The sequence below is a fragment of the Etheostoma spectabile genome, chromosome 18 (genome assembly GCF_008692095.1).
Source record: "Etheostoma spectabile isolate EspeVRDwgs_2016 chromosome 18, UIUC_Espe_1.0, whole genome shotgun sequence".
In the NCBI taxonomy this organism is placed as follows: domain Eukaryota; kingdom Metazoa; phylum Chordata; class Actinopteri; order Perciformes; family Percidae; genus Etheostoma; species Etheostoma spectabile.
The window spans coordinates 16,640,327-16,667,060 of record NC_045750.1 but is presented as its reverse complement, the minus strand read 5'-3'; the positions used below and the strand labels follow the sequence as shown (position 1 = coordinate 16,667,060).

The 26,734-nt window shown below is 39.6% G+C and overlaps 2 long non-coding RNA genes across 2 annotated transcripts in view; one reads left to right on the top strand and one right to left on the bottom strand.

Moving 5' to 3' along the window:
* Positions 1 to 11,181, bottom strand: part of LOC116706599 (uncharacterized) — a 14,143-nt gene extending 2,962 nt beyond the window's left edge. The window contains exon 1 of the long non-coding RNA XR_004336284.1: positions 11,170 to 11,181. This is a non-coding gene — a long non-coding RNA (uncharacterized LOC116706599). The remainder of the gene's footprint in view (positions 1 to 11,169) is intronic.
* On the top strand, positions 4,418 to 26,734 carry LOC116706596 (uncharacterized). The gene is made up of 3 exons (XR_004336282.1): positions 4,418 to 4,616; positions 13,508 to 13,510; positions 26,722 to 26,734. It is a non-coding gene; the product is annotated as an uncharacterized LOC116706596 (long non-coding RNA).

The window sequence follows — 26,734 nt, the reverse complement described above, 5'->3', positions numbered from 1 at the left end:
TGTTGTGTCGAGCCTTCTTAGTGTTTTAAAAATGTCAATTTTGATGCTATTATAAAAGTGCCCCTAGCACTCCCATTCAAACGGCCATTTGACTCGGGTACATTCACAAAACACCGCAATTTTTTTTACAAAAGCTCCCGCAACATCAGGCATTTTGGGCCGCAACAATCTCAAAAAAAGTCAGCGAAATCCTGGAGGGACTGATTATGGCGGATGATTGACAGCTCTACTGTCTACATAAAGGTGTGTGTGTGTGTGTGTGTGTGTGTGTGTGTGTGTGTGTGTGAGTGTGTGTGTGTGTGTGTATGTTTCCTGGCACACTGCCTTTTCTACAGCAAACTGACAATGACAGACTAAATATGGTGTGGAGAATGTTGACAGAACTTAAATTTGAATTATTTTGCCTACAGGTCCCTGTTATGTGTTTACTATGAATGAACATGAAGATAATTACAAGGCCAAAGGGATGTGCTATGTATAATGTATCATTCCATATAAAAAAAAAACATCTGCTTTATTATAAATAAATGACACAACCAGGCAATGTGTCCAGTTGGGATCAAATGTTAAGAGTAGCTTAAAAATACTTAAAAGATTATCAAAATACTTGGGGATATATTTTCTAACTAATTGTTTCAACTATGTTTGACTTTTTTCAAGCAAAACAAAAACACCTCAGTTGTGAGGATTTGCTCATTTTCTGGTTTATATCATTAACTGTTTTTAAACTTTTTCACTATTGTAAGACATTTCATAGACCACACAATAAAACGATTAATCAAGAAAATAATCAGCAGATTAATGGAACTACATTTTTTGGATGAAAGATGTGAAAATTATGGGATAATGCTAAATGCTAAACCTAGAGTAGCACAAAGGGGAAGAGTCATTAAATCTATGAACTGACTCAGTAATGCCCTTTATACAGCAATATCTATGTAAAAGGATGCTAACATTAGCTACTAGAAGCTACTGCTTAGACAGACCAAGTAGGATTGTGGTGAAAATTCAATGTACTGAATTTAGCAATGTTATTTTATTGCTTGTGAACTAAACAACTAAGCAATGAAACATCTTTTCATTTTTAAGCGGAAACATTTTGATTTCTTCTTTTAGAAGGTACATTATCTCGCTTTAATTCAATTTAAAATTTTATTTCTGGCACTTACTCATCATTTAATTATTCATTTAATGTTTCTGTTTCATGCAGCAAGGTTCTGAGGGAGGTTAAAACAGAAAGGCTCTTTGTCACTTGGAGTATTCATCATAAAAAATACAGTGTAAGTGCAGCCCAGTAGGAGGTCAAGGAGCAGCGTGGAGTGAGAGGAGCAGAAAACACGCCAAGAGTCCTCTAAGGTGAAACGTGGACACATTCAGCCCCAGAGGTTCTCCCTGACTTTTCCCCCAGCTGCCACATTCAGATGGTAGCCTTCAGATTATATTTAGATATAACTAAAATTTCAGTAATTAGTTGGGATGGTTTTTTTGTGTGCATGAGAGACGAGATTGAGCAAAAAGGACAAAAAACAGTGGAGAGTCAGAGAAGGAGTCTATTGGAGTTAATGGGGTTTTAATGGCAGTATTTTCAGGACCACGGACAGCACCACAGAGATACTCCACCCAGACGTTGAGCAGCATAACAGCATAATCCAGAATCCCTTATGAAGGAAATTGCAACTACATTAAATGCGCTCAAACGCTGGTGACACACTGGGGTCTTGCAAAGTATCATTTGCAAGTGTATTTGTGCATGTAAGACACAGCTTTTTGGAGACCTTCAGCCAACTACACCGAAATCCATTCCATGCAGGATTTCAACGAAGAGGGTTGTGACTAATAGTTTGGGCACATGTACTCTAGCTTGTGACAAATGAGCCCCAGTGTTAATTATGTCTCGGTTTAAGGATCAAATGAATAAACATGAGCTTTGTTTAATTATGGCCTTCAGTAGACAGAATTCCTTAGATTGAGCGGACATAAGCTGTCAGAAGGAGGATAATCTCTCACACCTGCTGGATGACACATACTCTAAGTCCCTTTAACAAATATGTCCAACCTAAATCTCTACACTTTCCTTTAAATAGGGTGCCGTCACACAATTTTCCTGAGTGGAAATGGAGGAGGAATTCAAAAAAGGGTGACAGAAATATGATGACAAAGAGACATAAACGAGGCAGACAGACAGACAGACAGACAGACAAGCAGGCAGAGAGCGAACAGTGTGCTACTGTCTAACCTCCATACTTGGAAGGTTTTGCGTTTGTCGGGTTAACCTACCAGCTGTCTCAAGGCAGCTCTTCAACTCAACGCCCAAATGCAGGTGTCTGCCTCTGAGCTTATCAGGCTTTCCCAGATGGTGATTTGAGCGCATGGAGGGAGCAAGAGGTGCACTGAAAAGGAAAGGGGAGTGGAGGTGAGTTTACGAAGATGAAACAGACTCTACACTTGGGGTCAAAAAAAAATATGTGACTTATTTATTTACTCTGGCGATCCGTTTTTGGTGTTGTTTTTTCAAGGTGTCTATGCATTAATTTCTGTTGGAACAAGTACAGTTTGTGTGACAAGCACTGTGAAGGTTATAAGCTCAGTAAAAGTGAAACAAGAGGTGTCTGTAATTTTCAATAAAATTGAAAATTAGTCGCTTTCGCATAAACACTTCAGCACAAGTGAAGGGCAAGACATTGTGCACTAAATATTATATACATTAAATATTTCACCCTACACTGCTGTCAATGTACTCAGTTTATTTTCAGTCTGCTTCTCATTAGGTTTTTGAATGACGTAAAAAATATGTTCTATATCAGAGACAAATGCAAAGCCGGCAGCAATTAGTTTTCATGTTACACATCATTTATAGAGTAAATTTTGCCTTTTTTTTTTTTTAAATGGGCTATATCATACACAACCGCAATTTGTTAACAGAATGTGAAACATGTTTGGCCATTATTACGACAGCAAAACAGTAAGTGTCATCATTATCTGTGGGGGTTCAAGGGTTGTGTTCCCAAATGCGGTGCTACAAGATGCATCCATGCAAACTCGAGAGCTAATTGACTGTAATGTCATTTCATCTGCTTCACCAGGTTATTGACGGCAACATCCCAGAAGCCTGTTCATCCTTCTGTCAACTCGTCAGCATGGGAGAAGCCATTATCATCTCATTACGGCTCACGCTTTAATATAATCCTGACATTTCCTCTCTCTCTGTCTGAGCTTTGGAAGATGCCACGCTTGGCTGTATTGTAGTAGTAATAGTGGTGCGTGTTTGTGTGCGTGTGTGTGTGTGTGGTAGAGGATGAGAGGAAATAAAGACAGTTTTAATTAGCTGGAGCCACTCAACAGATAGTCCTTATCCATCTGCTACTCCCCTCTAACAACCTTACAGCCTTTAAATCTCAACATTCTTGTACTTCAGGAAAAAACAGCATTCCTAAAAATAACGGACTCCTGAATCCACAACAACAATTTAAAAACAGTCTTGAGTGTTGGCCGTGCTGTTTGCAGATAGTATAGCCTTCAAGATGCCTAGTTATTACTGAAATAACCGTTGTGCACCCGGCGAAGGAAAGGTCACAGACCGACATGAGAAATGGGAGACGGGTTGGGCCATAGAAAGAAGTCAGAGTGCTGTGTCCGGGATTCATCTCTACTTCCCAGAGTTACCTGGGGAATGAGATCATGCCTCATGCTGAGAGCAGGAAAAAACTCACGGAAAACAACAATCAAGTGTGTGTCTTTGAAGGGCAAAAAGAAAAAACTGTTAATGTATCTCCCTGCACAGAGTTTGCCGTTTGCCCATGTGATGCGGCGATCACATGCTCTTTTAAAGGTTTGCAGGGTCTACAGACGACCTTCTCTCTGAATCGTGTTTCTTTTCATCTGCCGTTTCCAGCAACCCTCCGCTGTGCCTCTTATTAATCTTCCATGGAAAAAACACTAGGTTTCAACCGAGCGCCGGGTGCAAAGGGATATCAGAGCAATCGATGCGAGGAGCTTCTGTAAAGTAAGCAGCGGCAGGCTCAGTGATGTGGGCGAAGGTGAGCCTCTCAGTATGAATCTTACAATTTATCCTGTACAGGCTGACAGGAACAGAAGGAACGTTCCATACTTCCGTACTTCCCAGGCTGTCTCCCACAGAACTACTTCATGATTGCAGCTGGTTAGGTGTTTGTCGGTTAAAACTGAAGCATGCCTAGATCAATGAGCACACACGCAGACGGTTTAAGAAATGTAAACAACTGATTGTTGAAATAAAAAAGAACAATACTTTTTTTAGTTTCATAAACACACTTTTAACCTATTTTGCATAATGTGACTTTTTTTGAGAAATGATCACGTCTCATTATTTGTAAATGAATCGGAGTAAATAAACAATTTTTTTTATTTTTTAACAACAAATAAAACATTCAACATGAACCCCTCCCCCTTCGCCTTTATCATCACCAACCACCCAGACAAAATTCAAGAAAAGATGACAATACTCAAATATTTAAGACCATTCAACAAAATAGACAATAAACCAAAAACCAAATAAACATCTGTATAAATGACAACACCCTAAGCCCATCAAACACTTCTCTCCCCAGCACAAAGCTTCTTAGGAGCCCTTAAGAAAGGTTCTTTCTGCATTTTCTAGTGCAGACATCCAAACTGGCAAACCGTTGATGACGGCACCCCTTCATTCCTCCATCCTCTTAAAGTGCTCATTTTATGCTTTTTGGCTTTTTCCCTTTATTGTGTTAAATATCTTTTTTGTGCACGTTATAGGATTACAGCTCTATTGTAGTCCAGCCTTTACTTCCATGACAAACGTACAATGCTCACCTAGCTGCTAGCATGGCACTTCCCCATGCTCTGCAATTGACAACCTAGCAGTACTTAGTGCGCATGTGCGTCTCCCAACAAAGATGGAACAGAAGTGCGATGCCTCATTCGGTAGCTAATATAGAGAGCTCAACACACAGGGTGAAAGGAGGAGCTGCAGCAATGTGCAGTACAACAAAAATATGGCGTTTTTTGAAAATTAAACCACATAAACCTATTCTGGTACAACCTCAAAATACAATTATGAACCTGAAAATAAGCATAATATCAGCACTTTAAAATAATCTGTCTGGCTGTCATTAAACTAGCATCTGATGTTTTTTCAACAATGGTCTTGTCTTTCAGACAAATTTAAACAATCTGGAGGAAGTCCAATAGAAAAAATGCATAATCTTAAACTGAATGAGGCACACCCAAACATCGCACGACATAGTAAAATGTATTTATTTTTTTGTGTTTCACTTTGACCACCTTTCCCGCATAATTTAGCATGGACAATTCTGAAAGGTTTGGTGCATTTTCATTCATGAGAAGGCAATATTTAAACAGCCATGCCTTCATCGATATAGTGCGATATGTCCCGTAGTTCTCTGCAGTGAGCGCTGTCCAGCTAAGCCCCAAACTTAGAATATAAGAGCTTAAAACGCAACCTGCTAGTGCAAAGTAAGAACTAGCAGTTAAGAAATAGATTGTGTAGCCTATTTTACCTTTTGCCATGTAACCAACTTCTTTCAATGTCTTCATTAATACCGTTTCAAACTGTTGAACTGATATGGTATTAATTGGTCAAAGGTTTTATTGTCAGTTAACGGTTAATTTCTAAACAGAATGAGAAATTTAACCTCGGGGGGGAACAAAATGGACCGTAACTGTTAACATAACTTTACCCTTGGCTATTTGTCTGCGCACACCACAGCTCATGCCACAAACGTACACAGAAATCACACATTTCATAAAAATGTCACATACTCTTACATTCAAAGTGCCTTGTTGAGATTTTTCAGAATTTAGAGGAGAGCTTATCATGCTTGCTGTAAGCCTGTATTTGCATGGCCAAGGTATAGTGTGCATAGCAGCATACATTTTATTCACTTCAGTATTTCAAATCAGCAGCCTGGGCCTGAATTGATAGATGCACCCATACAGATCAACATAACAAGTCTACAGGAGGAACACATTATTCTTTATGTCTAAAAATAATTGCTACATTTCATTGATCTCTCATGCTAACACTCCTAGAACCATGAACAGGCTGATTTCATGAAATGGCGTATGTATGACACGGCAATTTGTATCCCATTGGCGTGTTACCAAGACACATACTCGCTTTTTAGCATGTTTATTGACACCGTTTGACCTAGTATGAATGGGCGAAAATCTGTGTAGTGGGGTTGATGAGGTGGCTGATGGGTAAAAAAACACCCAGGAAAGAGGGGATCGTGTCCTGCGTGTGGCGTTTTCTTAAAGCCAACCCTGTTATTCTTTTCCTGAACCCAACCGTAGCTTTCTTCTCGCAATAAGACATTATCGCAATAATACGTTGTTCACAATAACACTGCAAGACGGCGACAACATGCCAAGTGGTGTTTATGTTTATGCCCGCTGTTTACAGCGTAGACATACACTCGGAAACCTCAAAATGTGTACAGATAACATACCACTTGGCTTTAAAAGGTTGGCGTGTACTGTATGTTGACGCAAAGTCATGATACCACATTGCCTTGAAGGAAAATCCATATGCAATAGTCAGAATCACAGTGCAGCTACGTCGGACTTGGCTCTGGGAAACACTGAAATGAAATGAGTGTGAGCGCATGCACCATGATGCTAATGACGTTTTCTGGATTTCAACAGAGTCCCATTTCCATCTTTCCATTTGGGCTGTTTTACTGGGTTTAATGGCAAGATAAAAAACATTGTGATTACTTTAATGTGTTTGTTTGCACACAAACACAGAACTTTCTATTTTTCTTCCGGCAACATTACCAACTTTGAAAGCATCACACATGTTGATGTGCTCCCAATCATTTCGACTCTGACACATCAACGACAAATCGAAGGAGAAGAAAAAACACTAAAGCCTGTGCGACAGCTTGCCATAAATCCACACAGCATAAATTGGACCAATTATTCTCCTCCTGTCATGAACACACAGCCCATTCAATTGACTCAGAGCCTATGCATAGCTGTTGTTGTTTTTTTTGCTATTCCAATGTACCACCACAGAGCTGCGTTCTTCAGATCTGCCAGACTGCCAGGAAAGCTCAGTTAGCCAGCTCTGTCCTATCAGGAATACCAAGTACATGTTCTGACTGTTCAGGGGATGTGGATACAGATGCCTCTGTGTTCAGCCTCAGCTTGCAGACTGGAGGCAGAACGCCACCATATTACTAAAACAATGCCTAATCGCCTGACTGTGTTGCTCATCAGAGGAAACATGACTCTCCTTGTTCTGTAGAGCCGAGGCTTGCTTTAGCAGCACTGCATCTTCACACATACGTATGCATATAAACACAGTCTGCACTCACACGAGTGGGCGCAGGCAATGTGCAGATGCACACACAGACACACAATGTGCAGTCATTATTGTGTTCCTGAGGCGGCAGAGAGGGCAGTGTGCCCCGGCTGTCATACATGAGGGAACATGAGTGATATGGCTTCGTGCCTCCAGGCCTGGCTTGTCACTGTGCTAAATTGTTGTAATTTCCTCCTCCTGGACTGGCCTGCAGTTGCGTAACCTTCTACATTTCACCTTGCCACAGTCCTTAGGTCAGAGAGGCACTTAAAACTGTTTCCTAATACATCTGAACCAGGCAGAAACGGCAAAAAAAAAAGCTTTTCTTAACCTCGTTTTCTTCAGATTATCTGTCATCATACACATTCTATGGTGCAGAATTGCCAAGTAAATGTGTGACAAACATATATAGAAACCAAGACAAATTGCAGCACATTATTGCGTCATGTCACACTGTTGGCTGAGAATGCCTCCCCTCCCCCTCATTTATTTAAAGTCTGCCCTCCTATGCAGTTATGTCTTGTGCAAAGCGTCCCACAGAGAAGCATAATGGCCATACAGAGAATCCTAAGGATTCATCTCAAACTGCTCTATATGCATTGCTCTACAGTTCCCTTCTGATCCGAGTAGGGGTGATGGAGTTGTCGGTTTCTTTAACCCAGCGGTACGATAGCATCTCTCCAGGTTTGCTTATCTGTGCTTACTGCAGAAGACTTAACAGAGTGGGCCGAGGCACAAAGCAGACGCCTGATATGCCTTGGCTTATTTTAGCACGGGGCCAGGGTTCAGACGTCTATAACAAGTTGGAGAAAATGACTGGCTGGAGAAGTGAGGAGCATGTTGTGAAGTTTCGTATTCGAGTGCTCAAACGTGACACAGCGACAAAAAGACCCAATAACACCCACTTACTGTCAAAATTAAAAATGTACTGCAAGTTGTTTTGGGTATTTCTACATGGGTGATGCTTTTGTCAGAAAAAGGTTGCAGTCTATGTAGTTTCAAGACTTAATTAGGCATTTCATTTCTTAAAAAACTCTTGCAAGTTTGAAAGAAGCATCAGTTTGTTTGTGCATGCATGCCACTGTGTCAATATTTTTGGAGGACACAATAAGAAACGTTAGAGCAACAGAGAAAGACATCCATTGCATGTGTGTCTGTCCTAGAAGATGGACCCCTGCTCTGTTGAAGTAGTTTCTTCCACCTTTTCTTCCCTGCTAAGGTTTTTTGGGAGGAGTTCTTCCTCATTAGAATTATGGGTTCCGAAAATGTTGTATCCCGTACAGATTGTAAAGCCCCTTAAGGCACATTTGTGATTTGGGACATTGGGCTATACAACTAAAATTGACAAAGGCAGTAAGAGGAAGGGGCGGGGGGACAAGATGAGGCAAGGGAAAATAGCAATAAGTCCAAACGCACCCAGTCCTGTACTCAGCTGCTGAGTGCGACTCTTCATGTGACCATTTGTCCATTCCCTGTTCCAGAGAGAGGAGCGAGGCGCTCAGAGAGACTCCCTGCAGCAGATGGCAGAGTTATGCTCTGCAGAGGTGAGAAATAGCCTATTAGCCTGCCTCCTCTTTAGTGCCCAGCCTTGAGTACACCTGACCAGATTGGGACTGTGCATGCTACGATCATCACTCTGTATTTACAAAGAAAAACTGTTGATATGCTTTAGCCATCCCTTTCCTCACTGTATGCACATTAATTTAATAAGGAGAGAGCCACTGGAAATGAGTTACAATACTTATGCAGGATTGAAGTAAACACAGAAAGATTTTAACAAGTAGAGCGTAGCATCTTTCCCTTTGGAGTCCAAAAAAGCCTTCAGCCTAATTTTGAGACTGGTTACAGTTACGGTTCAGCATTCATACTTTCCATAAACATTTTGTGATAGAAGCAACAACATGAGGAAATGTTAGCTGTCAGCTACTCTTGAAAATGTCTAAATCTCAAGTTGAATCCAAACTCAATGGTGGATGTCCATTTGGAAATATAATGTGGACTATAACCTAGGGCTGGGTGATATGGAGAAAATCAAATATCACGATATTTTTGACCAAATACCTCGATATCAATTCTGCAACAATATTGTAGTGTTGACTATTGGTGCTTTAACAAAATATTTACACAATGAGATTTTTGATAAATAATTATCAGTAATGTGGATATAATGACTAAGTGCGTAAAGGCAAAATATAGAACAGCTAGAACAGTCTGGTAAGTTCAGAAAATGGCATCACTTTACTATAATGCAGCCTTTAAAACAAGGAAAAGACAACAATTATGCCATATTACGGTATTACGATACCCAAGATCTAAGATGATATCTAGTCTCATATCACAATATCGATATGATATCGCTATATTGCCCAGCTCTATACTATAACCCCTTAAAAAAAATAACAAAATGTAAATGACACCCCACAAAATGAGTCTGCTGTTGCCTTAACTATCTAATCAGTTGATAAGAACAGCCAGTGCACATGAGAATATGTTATCATCTTGTTCTTCAAGAGCAGGGTCTTTTATGGAGCCTCTTTTTAAATGTGATTCTCGGCAAATTACTGAAATAACATTTCTATTCATACTTTGGGTATCGCCACTGGAGAGCGGCACAAAAGGATGAGGGACTTGGGAGACGTTTAATACCTTCCCATTCACAGAATAAGGTGAGACTGAATTAAAGCGGCAGCTTTCCAAGCAAAAGACACAGCATTACAACGTGGGGAATTGACAAGCGTGTAAGGATTAGCTCATGTCGCACTGGAAGTAAACAATTTAAGGAAGCTGCTTCAGAAGAAATTAAACAGCCGTAGATAGTATGTGTTCTGGCATGGCTTTGGGTGTTAATGGTAGGCACCTCTGACCGTTTGGAAGAAACCAAACATCATAGAGAAAACAGCACCCTGCTTATATTTTGATTATGGTATCTATGTTTACAGGAAACTGACACTTTTTTGAAGCTTTTGTGGAAAAGAGTTCTTTTTTCCATACCAAGTGAAACAATACACTTCCTCTCAAGAAGATTAAAAGGCTATTTTGGTCAGGTAAAACTTTCATGGTGTCATAAATGATGTCCCATTCATAAATATATGCATGATGTCACAAAGGTCAGCTTCATTAATTTAACAGAACATTAAAAATGTAGGTGGCAGGTGTGGCAAAGTGATGAGATTTTTTTTTTTCTCAAACAATCAGATGTTTACGACATAAAAAACAACAACAGCACAGGGGATGACAGCAAACTGCAAATCTTCATGAGTCGTTAACTACAGACATTTAGTCAAGGGAACGTGAACCGCTACATTATGTGATCAACAGTAATCGGCGCTATACTGAGCAACACTATGGAGCCACACATTCCTGCGTTGTCAGTAATTAGTGGAACAACCGCGTGCTGATGTCATTACCCTCACTTAGAATCAACAACTGTAATACAACAATAATGGAAGAACATGCTGTTGGCTTCAAAAGAATCGCAATCGTTCCATTTGGTTACTTCATTGATAAAGCTTCCCAAAAAATGTTACCATATAATGATATTTTTCATCACTATCAGGAAAGAGAATCTGCCTCTGCTAAAGTTTAGCCAGAGAAAGTGAGTGAGGGACGACAGTTATGTTTAGGCACCAAAACTAGACTAGGTAAGTTTAGAAAAAAGAACGTGGTTTGGATTAAAACACTCCAAAGGAACGAAGACGCGTTTCCTGGGTGAAAGTAGCTGTTTTAGCTGTGATGTAGCTCAGGAAAAGATTGTGAGTAAGCCAAGACAAACAGGTCATCTAAAAAACACAAGGTATAAAGAAGTAAGGACACGCTATCAATTTACCAACAACGTTAACAAAGTCAGGTTTTAGCACTTCTCCACTGTGGTGTATTTCAATAATATACATAACATTAAATTAGTTTACCACTGGATAACATTTAGACAACTTATTTAAACTAAATTTAAAAGAAATGTTGTACAAATTGAAGATGCATGCCTCTTATCTTAACACATGCACACAGTCCTACAAGACCTATCTTGATACATGATATTTAAAAGCACACTATTCATTCACAGATTTTTAAAGTTTATGTTCACATAAAAAAGTACCAATGCATGTATTAAATACATGACTTACACTCATTTACCTATATGCTGAGCAAACAAAAAAATAGTCCACAAGACCCAATAGAGGTAATTGCTAATTACTGATTATACTGCACAAACAGAACTACTGACCTAGCTACCACCAAGCAACTACCTGTGCCAGGCCCTCTAATGTCCACAGGCAGACACTCACAAATTACACAGTCAACAGGGGAATTAAAAACTAAGTTAATGAATACAAAATTGGGGGAATTCCAAAATGTTGTTTTGCCTGCTGCTTAACGTGTATGTGTAAAGCAGGTGGGCAATAACACACGCTTCCTTATCATTTCACCAATATAACGTTAACCTTCAACATGCTAACAGTTAGCTAGCTAAACCACAAGTACAGATCTAACAGAACAGTGTTTGACTCACCTTTGGAGCTAAAATCGTCTTTTCTTCCATTCATGGAGGCAAAATGGTCAAAACAGCCATGGCATGTAACTTCTGCACTTGCTTTTTGACAGAAATTTACATTGTCACCCTTCAACGATGCTAGCAGTATATCCACGTGCTAGCCAACTAAAAGTAACGTTAGCTAACGTCAGCAACGTTACTGGAAAACAAGCTCACTCTCCCGGTTGTATAATTTCAGTCATGTAGGTTAGTTAACTTTTAAATTAGTTTGGAGTTAAGCCAGAGTCCCACTCCTTTTAAACTTAATTTCACAGTTTTGTTGTCCAGAGTACGGTCCCTTTGCACTGTCAATAAAATGGCCGCATTTTACCGTTTGACACAACCGTTTGACCGTTTGAAACATTTATCTCTGGATATCAATTTAATCTGGTTTCTCTCCTTCGGGTTTTTCGTGTGCAATACCCCTTTTTACCACAACACTCAGTAACATTTGCAAGCTATTAGAATCCGGGGGGCGCTGTTTCACCACATTTTAAAAAACTATGAACTGGGCAAGATATAGAAAGTAAAATAGGGGTCCAATTGTCTTTGAATAAGTTTTTTTTTTGTACAGTTTATTCTAACAACTGTTTCTGAACAATTTGTATAATTATTAGTTATATTGAAAAGCAGCCTGCAACAGATGGGTGCATAAAAGTCTGGCATATAGTTGTTCTAAAAATGTTGCGTAGCATCAACACAAACATTTTTTGCCGTAGGCCTACTTAGAGACCAAATCTAAGGTCTCTAAGTCATTCTATTCAATTTAAGACACTGTCTCATGTCTCTGTCTGTGTATTATTACAGGGAAGGGGATTTTACAAAATGTACGGCTTTACAGTGAGCCCTGCCATATGTACAACTGAAGTTCATGTTCTGTTTCATGTTCTTTTTCTTCAATTCTTTAATCCTTAGATTTTTCTCTGAATTTTCTTGTGCTTATGTTCTTTTCATTTCCAGAAAAAAACTACCCATGTTTTATATCTTTTACTATTCAGACTTTGATTATTTCTGATACAATCTGATGCAATGAAACAATATTTATCCCTGTTACATTGCAACAGCACGTAGTGGCGTACATCAAAGAAAACTGAATATTAATAATATTCTAAACGAAGGCTATAAAACATTATCAACCAACAACTCCGACACAACATATTCAAGAAAACCTATGTGATTCAAATTCAAAATGTGCAATAGCTTTAGACGATTGCAGAACATACTGAGGCATAAGAGGCAGTAACCTGCATAACAATGAAAGAAGTAATAGATAAGAAGAAAAAGACAATATGGGCAGATTTCCCCAGGGCTGAATACCTATGCTGAGCTAAACTCTGTACTGCACCACTGGAAGGCTTTTACTGTTAAACAGCAGCAGGAAGTGTTGAGATTAACATTGCAAGGGAGTAATGGACTTTCACAGCAGCAGTGAAAAAAGCTCAACCAAGGGTAGCTCAGGCTGCTATCTGCGAGACAAATGAAACAAAAACCCAGGAGTATATCTCAGCTCCAAACAACAACAGCTCTGTCGTTACAGACGACCAAAGCACTACTGAATGCTCAACAAAGTGAGTAGTCTTTCTTTAGTGTCACCGTGTCTCACTTCCTGTCCCCTGCATGGCCACACACGCTTGTGCCAGTCAGTTGACCGTGATGTCATTACAGCTCAGTCTTGGGCAGGTACGGTCGCTGTGCTCACGAGGACGAGCACAACATAAACAGCACTACATACGGTATGGGTGAGCTCAGAAATCCCCTGCTGAGAATGGGAAATGAAAGCACAGTTTGGCTAAAGTGTTCTCTCTCTGTACCATCTGAATGGAAACATGATGTATGTGATTAAGTGTGGGGGAATGGGCAAAATGTGGGGACCACATGATAGGTCTTCATGAATGTATGCACATAATAGGTCTTCAGGGGGGTCATGCAGCTACATGAGTGTATGCCATTAGAGAGAACCATGTCAGACTCACCTCACTAATGGTTGCAAATAAATGTGTAATCATGAAGCTTTGCAGCCAACTAACAGGAAGACAAGGAGTGACAATGTGCAAAGCATGTATATAAATATGCATGAAAAGGGACTTCTCGACAGTGCAAGCAATGCAGCGTAAGTGATCTCACAATAGCAAGAACTTAATCGTCCAACTTGATGGTCACAATGCCTGACATGGATTGTGGCTGGCTCATTGCAAAACTGCAAATTCTCCGTGGGCCTGTGCCAAATCGGTACTTTTTTTATTGTTTCACAGATGATGGAATGTTCGACAGAAGCTCAGTTTCGTGTCAAAATTTTGACATCTATTAGATCCCTAATGGTTTCTATCTTTGAATGAAAGGGCCGTTGGCACTGGCAATTTTCCCCCGCTGTAATGAAAATGTACCCAACTGCAACTCAGACACAGAGCTGTTTTATCATTCTGTGACTTTCCAGAAATGGGTATGCTTTGTGTCTTTTTTGTCTTCTGAGAACAATGTTTCATTCCCTTCTTAAATGGAACAGCAGTGATATGAGTATCCATACAATACAATGTATTTCTTCTGGTGAGTATAAAAAAAAAGCAGAGGTGGAGTTGAGAGCGATGGTGATATAAGACATGTATTTACTGTGAGCACACAACAGATGAACTAAAGCATTGAATCCACGGCACTTTCAGTCAAAATGTCACGCCCACGTGTGCAGGTTGGGTACGTCACCTTTCACAGCATCTAAAGAACAACGTCTTGAGTTCAAACTACTTTAATGTGAGGTTCACTGAAAAAAAAAAGAGTTTCATTTTTAGTGGGTGTTTAAGGTGAATTTGTGTTTTACAGTGTCACTGTGGTCAGAGTACGAGGCATGAGCTAGCAGAGGACTGAAGGGAACCAGTAAAAGAGGAACAAAACAATGTTCTGCAACCCCAATCATGTCTGTGAAACTGAACCAGTAATTTGCATTCTAATACACACTCTGTGCACTTCAACAAACACATGATGTCAAGGCTTAAGTGCTGAGACTACTTTTGGATGCATTGACAGTGTCTGCATGTGTTTCCTGTCCTCATTTGGATGCAGAGAGAGTGGACAAACATCAGAATCAATTGCAGCCGTTGTTCTGATTCCAAATCCCCAGGCAATTTTTTTGCGTGTTAATTTCTAAAAAAAACAACAACAAAAAAACGTAGACGTTGCCTTAAAATGCCTTGTGCATACACATGCAAGGCTCTGTCTGTGCCTGCATGTGTTCTGTACCTGTGTGAGCATCATCTGTTCTCACATCTCTGTCTGCTTTAGTTTGTTTTATGTCCCAGTGAACACCACGTTGTTGTAAGCTGCGGTACTGAGAGAATAATTTAGTAATCATGCAGGATTCATATCCGGATGAAAAATGACAGATTCCTTTTGAGGATTCCGACCGGTCAAAAAAGGAAAAAGAAAAACTATTCATTTTGTCCAAATACATACTGAGGCCAGCCAGGACCGGAAGCTGTGGAGCCTGTTCCTGTTTCTCGTTCCAGAACCTCCATTTCCAAGTCCGGTTTTGGCGGAAGTATTCACGTGTTTTTTTTATTGCAGTCATTCCGGCAGTACAGCACTTCCCTCGAAAGAACTCTAATTAGATGTTAAACCTGAAAGAGACTCCTGATATATCATAAATCCAAAGGAAAATCTGTCTCTTTAATGAGTTGCTTTCATGTCCTCAGGTTCCACCAAGACTTTCAAAAGAGAATATTGCCCTTAGAAATATCAGAAGAGGTACAGTATACACTGACCTATTTTTATGCCCTCAAGATGAAGTTAAACACCAATTTGAGTTCCTCTTTTAGTATGAAACCTATAAATTGCAGTTCTTCAATAGCATCTCTGCTAGTAAAGTTGCCCGATTGTCGAAAAAAAAAGCAGCTAAAGTTGCCCAGTTCTGCACAATGATTAGCCGCCTCCTGTAGTCCAATATAAATACCTCTCCTTGTCTTCTGTGCGTTTAGTAAAGAGAAAGAGGCATCATTCACTACACTAAATTGCACATAGATCATGGATGGTTTCTTCATTTGATCGTATTTCAAACTATATAACATCCCCGCATACACTGCAATCATATTACATTTTTTTTCCACCTTATGTTCCCTCACTGGTAATCAACATTTCTTACGCTCAGCATAATTTGTCAAATGTTTATCATACAATCCTGTTACTTTTAGTTTATTTGTGAATCTACACTTACATTACAGTACAATCTCAAGGAATATTTTGAGCTTTTCAGCTTTAAAACTACAGTATGACTGTGCTATGAACTGTGGGTTTCTGTTTTATTATACTATGGTTTATAAAAATAATGCAGTGTATTATTTGTATATAACCCACATAATCGTGAGCCAGGACATGTAGGCCTCCAGAGCTACAAATTCCGTGTAGAATGGAAGTCGGGGGGGATGTCAAACAAACACAGGACTTTTACTCAGGGGACCACTGTAGATATCATGCAAACCATTGTATACTAGGGGTGTGAATCTTCACTGGTCGATTTGATTAAGATTATCCTGTCAACAATTTGAATCCATAAAATATCCCAATGCATCAACAGCAGTAGGCAATAATCAATTATGGTCTGTCACTGCATCGATGCAGAATCGTCAAGTCCGCATCGCAAGGGAACGATGCAATGGTTAACAGCCCTACTGGATACGTTGTCAAATTATGCCTCGTACTTTCTGCAGACATTAGAGGTATGCTAAGTTAATGTCACGTGGATATGACACAATCGTTAGCCTATTTATTTTTTTAAACGTACGTTATGGAGCCATAACGTAAGATACAAGGTAATGGAACCTTTTATGCATTGTTGTGTTTCTTTAGAAATAAACAATGGACAAATAGAGTCTTTAGACGCTTCAGATGTAAAGTTTTTCGCTGTCAAAGTGACGTCAAAATGAATGGCAGTCAATGGAATGCTAACAGCGGGTGAGTGCTAGGTAGCATAAAAATGGCACAATAGGAGCTTCGCTTAGTGGAGACTGGCTTACCCCCTTGTTGCAAACAAGCAAAGCATGGCAGTTGGTCAAGACCACCCCCCACCCTCCACCTTGCCCCCCCCCCCCCCCCTTTTCCCCTCCTCAATAGCATTTAGAGCTACAGACACGAAATGGCACATCCCAGGAAAACTCATTGTGGGTGGCTCTAGTGCTGTATTCTGCACCAAGCTGAATTTGGGAAAGACACTTCAGATACAGTATAGGGGACCACTAAGGTTATATAAAAGAACTTTAGATACAGCATTAGGGGACCACTAAGGTCTATATAAAGAGACTTCAGATACGTATTAGGGGACCACTATGGTCTATATAGAGACTTTAGTACAGTATTGGGCCCCACTAAGGTCTATATAAAAGAGACTTCAGATACAGTATTAGGACCACTAATGCTATTAAAGACACTTCAGATACAGTTTTAGGGGACCACTAAGGTCTATATAAAGAGACTTCAGATACCATATAGGGGACCACTAAGGTCTATATAAAAGAGACTTCAGATACAGTATCAGGGTATCAGTAAGGCCTATGTATAAAAGCATTCAAAAAGCCATAGGACCTTTAAACAACTGTGAGCTCCAGCTCCAGAATGTGAATAGGTTCATACAGTAGAAAATATTCATTTTCTACATTGCCTCTGGACCAAGGACAGAAACAGTGTAGTCTCACTGTGGCTCTTGCTCAATGTTGCTGAGAGTCTCTTCTGAGTATGCTTAATAATCAATCACACACTCAATTGGTCACAAGAAGCGTGGGGCTATTTACTTCAGAAATGAATATCTGCTCTCTTCATCTGCTCTGCACTCCATCTATTGATTAGTTGTGCATCTCATTCAGCATCCGTCTTGCCTTCACACACACACACTGTGTTTTCTACATGCTCCTAACACACACCACACATGTTGAATATCATAACAACTAATATTCACATGGTATTACCATTATATGAAGCACAGACTGAAGACAGGACGATTTTGTGTCATGTTAAACAAATTTTTGTCACTATTACTGAACTGACCTCACTATATAAATAATTTTTATTGCATTGTTCTTTAACAAGCCAATCATTGTTTTTCTTGTCAATGGATTCCATGAGGGTGCTGTACATGGCAATTGACTCAACAGAATTATTATTATTATTATTGTTCATTAACATTGTATATTACTTGACATGTGACACCTTCATCAATGAGTATCTGCTCTTTATCTGCACTTCATGTACTGATTAGATGTCTACTAATCAGTTTCTCTCACACACACACACACACACACACACCTTTATGAAGACAGACAGACGAGTATCAAACAGCATAGGCTGTACAGTAACTATTTTCAACCTTTGGGCTAGCAAGTATACATGCCAGAAATTTGTATACTATTTGTATTGTCTTTGAAAATAGTGTTCATCCTTTGTGTGTATTTATTGGCCATATACAATGTTTATTTTGCTTTCCCTTGAGCAAGAGGAAGTTATCAATATGCATAATCAGTCAATCCCATGGCCCCTATTAGAGCAAAGCTTCAATCAGATCAAGTGTGCTGCTGAACTGTATCCTTTAAATCCAGACTTGTCTGTTTCTGTCCACGTCTCCACAGTGCCCTCCTCAGGGCTCCACAACACTGCTGTTACTGCTACATGCTGCCACACTAATTCTGGACATGGAGTCATACTGTCTAGAGTGCAGACACCACTCCAAATATTAGTTGTCATTATTGCTCTGACCTGACCCATATTAATTTAACTTATTAGTAGACTGGCAGACTGTTCAACATGTTGCAATTGTTGCTGTTATTTGTTTGTTATTGCCTCAGGATTTCCACCACCACCACTTGTTTGGATGCTGCTCAATATGTACGCATGGGGAGTTAAGCACTGCCAAGTGTATGTGTGAATGCCAAATGTGTTCCACCACTACAGCAAGAACATCAGGGTAAACAGAAAACTTTCAAATCTGTACAGCCATGTCATGCAGAGTGAGTTTTATCCTTAGAGTAAACATGGCCAACGCAGTATGAAAAGAAAACATCTTTCAATCTGAAATATATTGACAGGATTTAACTTTTGAGTTGAAGAGTTTGACTTTTTCCTTTCTCTTTTATTTGAACACAAGAACCATGTTTTCATGTCGTAAAAAAATGAAAAACATATTCTGACACAAATATGTTTGAATCATTTACACTGAAACTGGGTAACAAGGTCGACGCAGACTTCACCTCAATGGGATTATCCTATCTATAGGCTTTCTATAGATATGCTACCCAACCCCAACCACTCCTCCTTTCACATCATCACTAAGCCCGTAGTTGCATATGACCCGTTTAAATATCCAACTACACAATTTGTGGACAACAAAACCCCTAACTGGTCACATAATTGATAAGTCAAGCTGATTGACAGATCATATATCAAAGCCATCCAGTGAAAACAACAAATCTCTTAATTTGATGTGGAGTGTTCCTTCAGGGGTTGAAAAAAATATCCTAAAAACCCATTGGATTATGTGAAAAATGCATTGTCACAAAAATGAAAACTGTTGGGAAAGACTGCTCTATATAATTAATGAATTAATGAAACATTTTTGGAATTACATGGTTTTGACCAGACAGCAACACCAAATGCAATATACCACTGCATATATACTATTGCAATATACTAATATCTTAAAGGATGTAAAAATGGCAAAACTAGATTTGGGTTTAATAAGGAACTAGAGGTACACAACAATTAAATCACAGACTTCAACAATAAGATATTGGCCTGAATTCATTAAATGCCAATGTAAGAAATGGTTGCAACATGGTGGAAACACTTATAGTAATGTCCAACTTGAGTGCAGGGCCTGATTAGATAGCTCCTCTAGGGATCATTTATTCACATGAGGTGTATTATACAGGCCTGTTGACCACATTGCATACAATTAAGCATGTGCTTTGCCCATTTCTACACTTTCGTTTGACTGGCTTGACAGTCTTTTGTGGTTAAGTCGTAAGTTTAGAATTGAGTGGTTTAAGGGAAATATAATTTGTTCAAGAATATTTATTGAAAAGCTTTCACTGGACATTTTGCCATCAAATCAACCTCAACATCTAACTGCAAAATCAATACATCATCAATACCGAGACTGGAGATATTTCATCCGTACAGACAGCTCATCTCCTGATAGCTTCTCTCACTATCATAGCAGGGTAATTTATTGCATTTATGCACCGCTGTGTGATTGGTATTATAACCGGGGTTGGTGAACACAGGAGCTGAACATATTCCAACTGACATTAATGGAATATCTCAAATTTATCTGCACAGAAAGGCCTTACTGGCAGTCGTTCAGCACTCCTGATGGTCATGGGACGCTGATGAATTGGTCTTGCCTGCTCAGCTGATAATCAAACCTTGGGCCCCAGGATCATGTTCTGTGGTGTCCATGTGCAAAACAATTACCAGCATGGAAGTGGGCTCTTCCATGCCTGAACGTCAGTGAGGGGTGACAGGTAACAGCAGTGAACAGCTGACTGCACCACATGTCAAACTTTGTTATTTCCTTCAGAATTTTGATAAGTTAGCTAAAAGTAAATGGTCTATAATATAGATCATCTGTTTTTTTAGACTGTATAAACAGATTATTTGTACATTAGATAACTTGTTTTATGGGAAATAATTGGGAAATACAAAATTAGAATGTTTTATTGTTAGCTAGCCAACAGTGTGAAAGAACGTTGTCTCAGCTTTAACATTTTTAAACTACAATTTGTATCTTATTTGATCATGTTGAACTTAAACCTTTGAACTTTTCAGTTTAAGGTTGCAATGTCAGATTTATTGGGCCACATAGAGGCAGCAGAATCAAGCTAAACACAGCATTCAATTATCTTTTAAGTTGGTGAACCTGTAAGCAGACTTACACATCCAGCAGTTAATATTACCATTCATTTGGAGTCATGTTTGTGTGCACCTGATGAATGTCTAATGTACACTTTCCCTTTCATCTATGGTTTTGGTCTCCACCAACTGGTGAGGGAAATATCTTGTTCTTTAGCTGCGGAATGCTCCACTTTGTCTACCAGCTAGTTGCTAACTTTGTCTGTATGCCATGTACGAAAACAGCTGTGGTAGGAAAAAACAACGCTGACAAGACCGGATAGAGTCAAATAACATCAACAACGACTGATAACTCTGCTGGATCATCACTACAAGCAACTAGTCATACTATATAAGTCGTAATGTCATCTATTAATACAAAATATATATGTATAATATATAATAAAATAATAATATTGATTATAGTCATGTTAAGATCCATCTAATTAAACTTTGTTTTTCTCTAGCAGTTTGTTGTGTAGACTTTACTTCTGCAAAACTATCTCCTCACTGCATTCCGTGATGGTGCGCGCCACATGTCAGTTTTCAAATCATTTATTTTACTTTCTCCACGTCCATCCTTTGTTTCGCTCGTTGTGTTCTTCTTCTCTTCCCTATTGCAGCCCCCACCGCCACCCCCCAACCCCCTTCTGACAGCTGGATTACCATGTATCAATGCAGTGCCAGATACTGGCTGCCAGACAAAATCATGTTTTGTCTCATCCTTGGCTACTGCAGTGTGATGAGGGCCAACAGCATATGACATTGGAAACAAGGGAAAGAAAGCCAGGTGTGACCAGAGACCAGGTTTACGTTTCCATATGTGCATGTGCACACTGTCATATGTACTGTTTATGACAGTATGAACATCATGCGTTAGTGCTCGTCTGCGCGCAGTCCCTCCTGAAAATGTCAGCTGATGAAAACGACAGTAGATGAAAGTAAACAGGAACAGATGACTCATGAGGGACATTCATTTGTAATCTATGATTCACATTAAAGGCTTTGTGTTTGTTGAGTTTTGTGTGCACATAAGTACATATAAAGTACAGAACTGTCTACGTTTAGGTCTGTGGAGATGTCTGTATGTGCCTGCGTGTGATGTCTGTTCGAAGGTTATAAATGCTTATAGTCCCATAGACCATCGTGAAATTGCAGTGCGATGAGAAAGATTGTCCCTGGCTTGCAGGCTGAATATTGGATTTTCCAAAAAGTCAATAAAGGGCTTGATCATTAAAGTGAATAAATATTCTCTCCCCTCAAAGCTATTTCAAGTCTTGCAGTTTCCTATCACTACTGTGGCTCTTTTATTATTTTACAGTATTGTGCTGACACAGTCTTACTGCATGTAGTGTCCTATATGAAAACTCAAAAGAGGTGCACGAAGGGAAAGTTGCCAGTAATACAGAGACAGCTCTATTAAAATGGATTGCCTTTCCCCCACTCTTACTCTTCCTCTGCGCTCCCCAAAAATAATGTATGCTATTTCTGTCAGGGATTTTGCAATAGATTGGCTTTTTGTATACAGTAATATCTGTTTCCCAGAGGAGGAGGAGGAGAAGTTATTTTTGAACCTTTAGTAGATGTGGAGGAAGCGATTTGCTGAGAAGGTACAAACAGTATTGTGAGGGAATATAAAGTTTTGCAGTCATTATCTGCTACCCAATAAGTGACTTTTTACTGCTGCATTACGATGATATGACATAAACAGTAATTAAGTCCCACTAATTAACAAGTAGACTGTAAAGTTCACTACGAGGCTGACAAGCAAACTGAGGATTTCAAAATTTAAGAAGTGTTGCTTCATGAATGTTGAAGTTCATGCAATGACTGGTATCACTTTCTATTAAATCCCTCTTTTAAAAGGATAAATCACTTCAAAGCAATGGTTTAGTTCATCGTTAACACATTTTTTAAATAATGCTTAATAAGATATTAAGCTTCAAGTGATGCTTTGTTTTGCTTTTTGCCTCAGCAGACTGTTTGACCTCTGACCTTTTGGAAAATAACCATTGTATAAATTAATAATGGAATAGACAAAAGGATTTTGATCCAGATGACCTGCAGCTCTCTTATCAGGTGGTCAAAGGTCAGTGGTGGGATCTTCCTATTGAATAAAAGAGCTACAAATACAAATCAAGTGTTCTTATTTCATCATTATCAGATATATTTTACATATTATCATAAGTCACTTATTAAAACGTGATGCCTGAGTACAACCCACAACATCTGTGAGCTTTGAGCTAAATGCTACCGTAAGAATGCTAACGTGCCGATGTTTAGAGGGTATAATGATAATGTTTATCAACTTAGCTTTGCATGTTAGAAAAATAACGTTTGCTAATTAGCAGTAAAAAGCTTTCTGAAGTTAAAGGCAATTAGTTTTGCAGATATAACCAATGCATTGGACAAATGACGTTGCTTTTTTTGACCTTATGATGGCACAAGATGGAACGTAAAAACCACCAAAGCTATAAGATTCATCCTGAAGGACACCTTTATGCATGTGCAAAATTACACAGCAATCCACTCAATATTTGTGGAAACATTTCCCTCTGAAGCAAAAAAGTGGCGTTATAGGAAACCTCTTTATGATTTCTTCTCTCTCTCACAAAAACAATGACAATCCATTCAACAGTTATGAGCTATTTCAGTCCAGAAAAAGTGGTGGGCTGGCCAACTGGCGCTTGTTGGACCCTTAATTGTTACGGTGGGGGGTGAGGTGAGGACCCAAATGCAATAGACAGCAGGCAGGAGGAAGCTTCAGCAAAGCATTTATTGAAAACACAACAGAGGAGAAAAAAAGGCAAAAATCCAAAAGTTCCGAAAACCAAAACAGGCACGGGGGAAGGATGAAGGATGACCAGGAAAGATTCACAGGGAAGGCCGGAGCACAGGCAATGAAACGCAGACTGGGGAAACTCCCAGGCAGGAGGAACTCGACGTGGACAGGGACAGCACAAAAATGATCAAGCACTAGACAAAAGGAACACAGAGGTTAAATACACAAGGTAACGAGGTTATAGGGAACAGGTGAGACGTCAGGTGAATCATATTAGGGCGGGGCAGGACAATCAGACAAACAAAGTGAGGCTAGACAAGACAAGACAAGACAGGACAGGAAGCTGACTACCAAAATAAAGCAGAAAGCAGAACAAACAGACACGGGGAACAAGACAAGGCCAGGAACACAGGACCACGGAGAAAACAGACAAAAACACAAGGAGGCCAAAGAAAGGGAAACAGACACCCACACAAAAACCCCAAACCACAACACTTAATCATGTATTTCCCTCTTCCATTCCAATTATGTTTTCTTAATCATCTAACAACTGTGGACTATCATGGCACTGGCTGAATGGCAGTTAAATTCATGTGAGGACATGCAGTATGAACAACTAATGTTTGATGAGAATCATCATCCCTGTCATAAAGCCCTTGTCACTGTGGCTGAAGTAGTATTTCCAGCCCATCTTCTTCCCTCTGATGACTAATGGTGTCATGGGAGCGCTGCCCAACTGTTCATCCCCGTATCTGTTGGTCCTTCCTGATATCTCTTCTTCCATTTGTTCGCGCATTGTTTCTGGTTAGTTACCCGAGCTGCAATCCCCTAAACCCAGACGGACAGGAGAGGGCTGATTTGTATTCATCTGGACCTGCGCACAACCTGACAGCGTGGAAGGAAAGGAGGAGTGAGCGGGAATGAATACGTAAGTGCATGTGTGTTCGAGATATTTATCTCCGAGTACATGTGCACATCCAGGTGTGTGCAACCCTGTGGATATTTGTATGTGTGTGGGGCGGATCACGTCTCCTTCACTCACCCAGAGCTGCCCAAGTTAATTAGTTTATTTATGAGGGAGGCGAGCGGCAAGAGGAGGCAAATGAAGACTTAGTATTGTTACTTATCCTGACAGAGCAGGATAGTGCAGAGATTAACCATTGGTCTGAGATACAGCTCTTGTGGATTGATGACTCCTTAGCAACTGGCAGACAGACTCCACAACTCTTGATACTAACAAAGTCCCATGAAGACCTTGTATCTCCAGCAAGTGACTTTCTCTCAAACTAACGTACATCAGTCGTCCTTGTTAGACCACACACAACAACACACAAGCCGACATGGGCCTTGAGCCGGAGCTGTCAGGTGTTGATGTCTCATGTTGTGCGAATTACTTTAAGCTCCAGGGGTGGTGTGATAAATATGCTGAAACCCTCCCTGCTTTAAAGGGGCTGTACTTGACATTAGCAGCAAGCATGTATTTGCTTTGTAACGAAATAGTAGAGTAATGGCCTTCTGAGCAGAGAATGAAGTCACACTTCAACAATTCATGCTTGGCCAAAACTCTGCTGCCAGGCTTTTTTTGCCATCACCAAATGGCCCACCCACATTACTCCCACTTAAACATCAATATAGTGACTCCTAGTTTGTTTTAGATACTATCAAATTTTAAATTCTTTAAATTACAGCCAAGGCTTTAGCCCCAGAACTTACCTTCCTATCCATTGCCATTTTATCTATCTTCGAATGTGACCACTTATCAGCAACCCTGATAAGTGAATTGTTGAGCACTAAAGGTAATGTCCTGTTTTTCTAGCTCGCCAGTTCATATAATCCAGCTCAACATATTGAGAAAGCATTTTCATAAAAATAAAAAAGACATTTTGACCAAATTATACGTCATTTGAGACACATGATCATTTGAGGGTCCAATTCAAGCGAGATTGGAGTGTTTTTGTGTTGACATATAGAGTGCTGTAAATCATCACATGGGCACTTTTTCTCTATCATTCAGCATCTTCATCCTTCATCTACCCTGTCATGTCCTCCAGTTACAGGATGCTGTTAGCTTGCTGAATCAAGAAAAAAAAATCTGCAAGCAGCAGAGCATTTTCCTCCCCAGTTGCTCATCTCTGGCACCAAATCCTGCTGCAATTAAAATCTAGTGGAAACCCTCAAAACCTTTACAATAAAACATCTATTCTCATTGTACTGATGTGACTGACCCTATAGTGCCGTCTAGTTTGAGACTTACTTCAGACGGCATTGATGCTGAAACCTGCCGTTGGGAACCCAGTGTAAGGTATGAGCCGGGTTATGGTAGCGTTGTTAGGACTCTAAAATTAGCTGGGCTTACGGTATTGTTGTTTTATGTTGCTGCATACTAATTGCTTCATTTTGTATTGCGTTTATCAGTAAATCCAGATAGGGTCTTTCTCCTTAAAGTCCTTTAAGGCATGCTTGTGACAAAGAACTTAATATTTTGTACCACTGCAGTAAAAATGTAGTGGGAAACTGGTGGATATACTCAAAGATGTATCAATGGTAAGTGTAGGTCCTAGAATAAAATTTTAGAATAAAATAATGGGAACTGTTCCCCCCAATATTTATACAATTATTGCATCTCCCCCCTCTCTATGTCAGCAGGCTTGACAGCAAGTGATAAAAGCAACATTGGGTTCCAGAAACCAACATGTATTTTTACACTAGAATACTAACCTGCATCAGGTAATGGTTTAAATAAACAGTTATTTGTTTAAGGAGGTATAAAAGCTATATACAGGCCATATTTCTTTTGACATAGGCCCTCTCTATAAACCAGGGCCTCAAAATTGGGTAAAAATGCAAGAGCCACCTTAGGGATGTTAACCTTTCATTTATAAATTATGCTTCATGGTGCATATTATAAAAAGTCATACAGTCAAGCTAAAGGCCTGACACATTGCCTCATTTGACCACAGTGCTACCATGTAATAAATATCTTCTGCTGCTGTTGCTCAAACTGGCCGTTTAATGGGGACACCAATGATATAATGCTCCTGGGGAATGAAAGCGTCCCAGTGTCTTACTGTTTTAACGATCCCATAATCTTTGCCCATATTGTTTTTGTCACAAACGTTGCTAAAATATATACCAGGGTAGTTTTTGTCCCTATTGAGGTAATTGTTGTAGCTATTTCATGTGCTCAGTGACATTTTATGAACTTTCAAGGGCACTTTCCCCC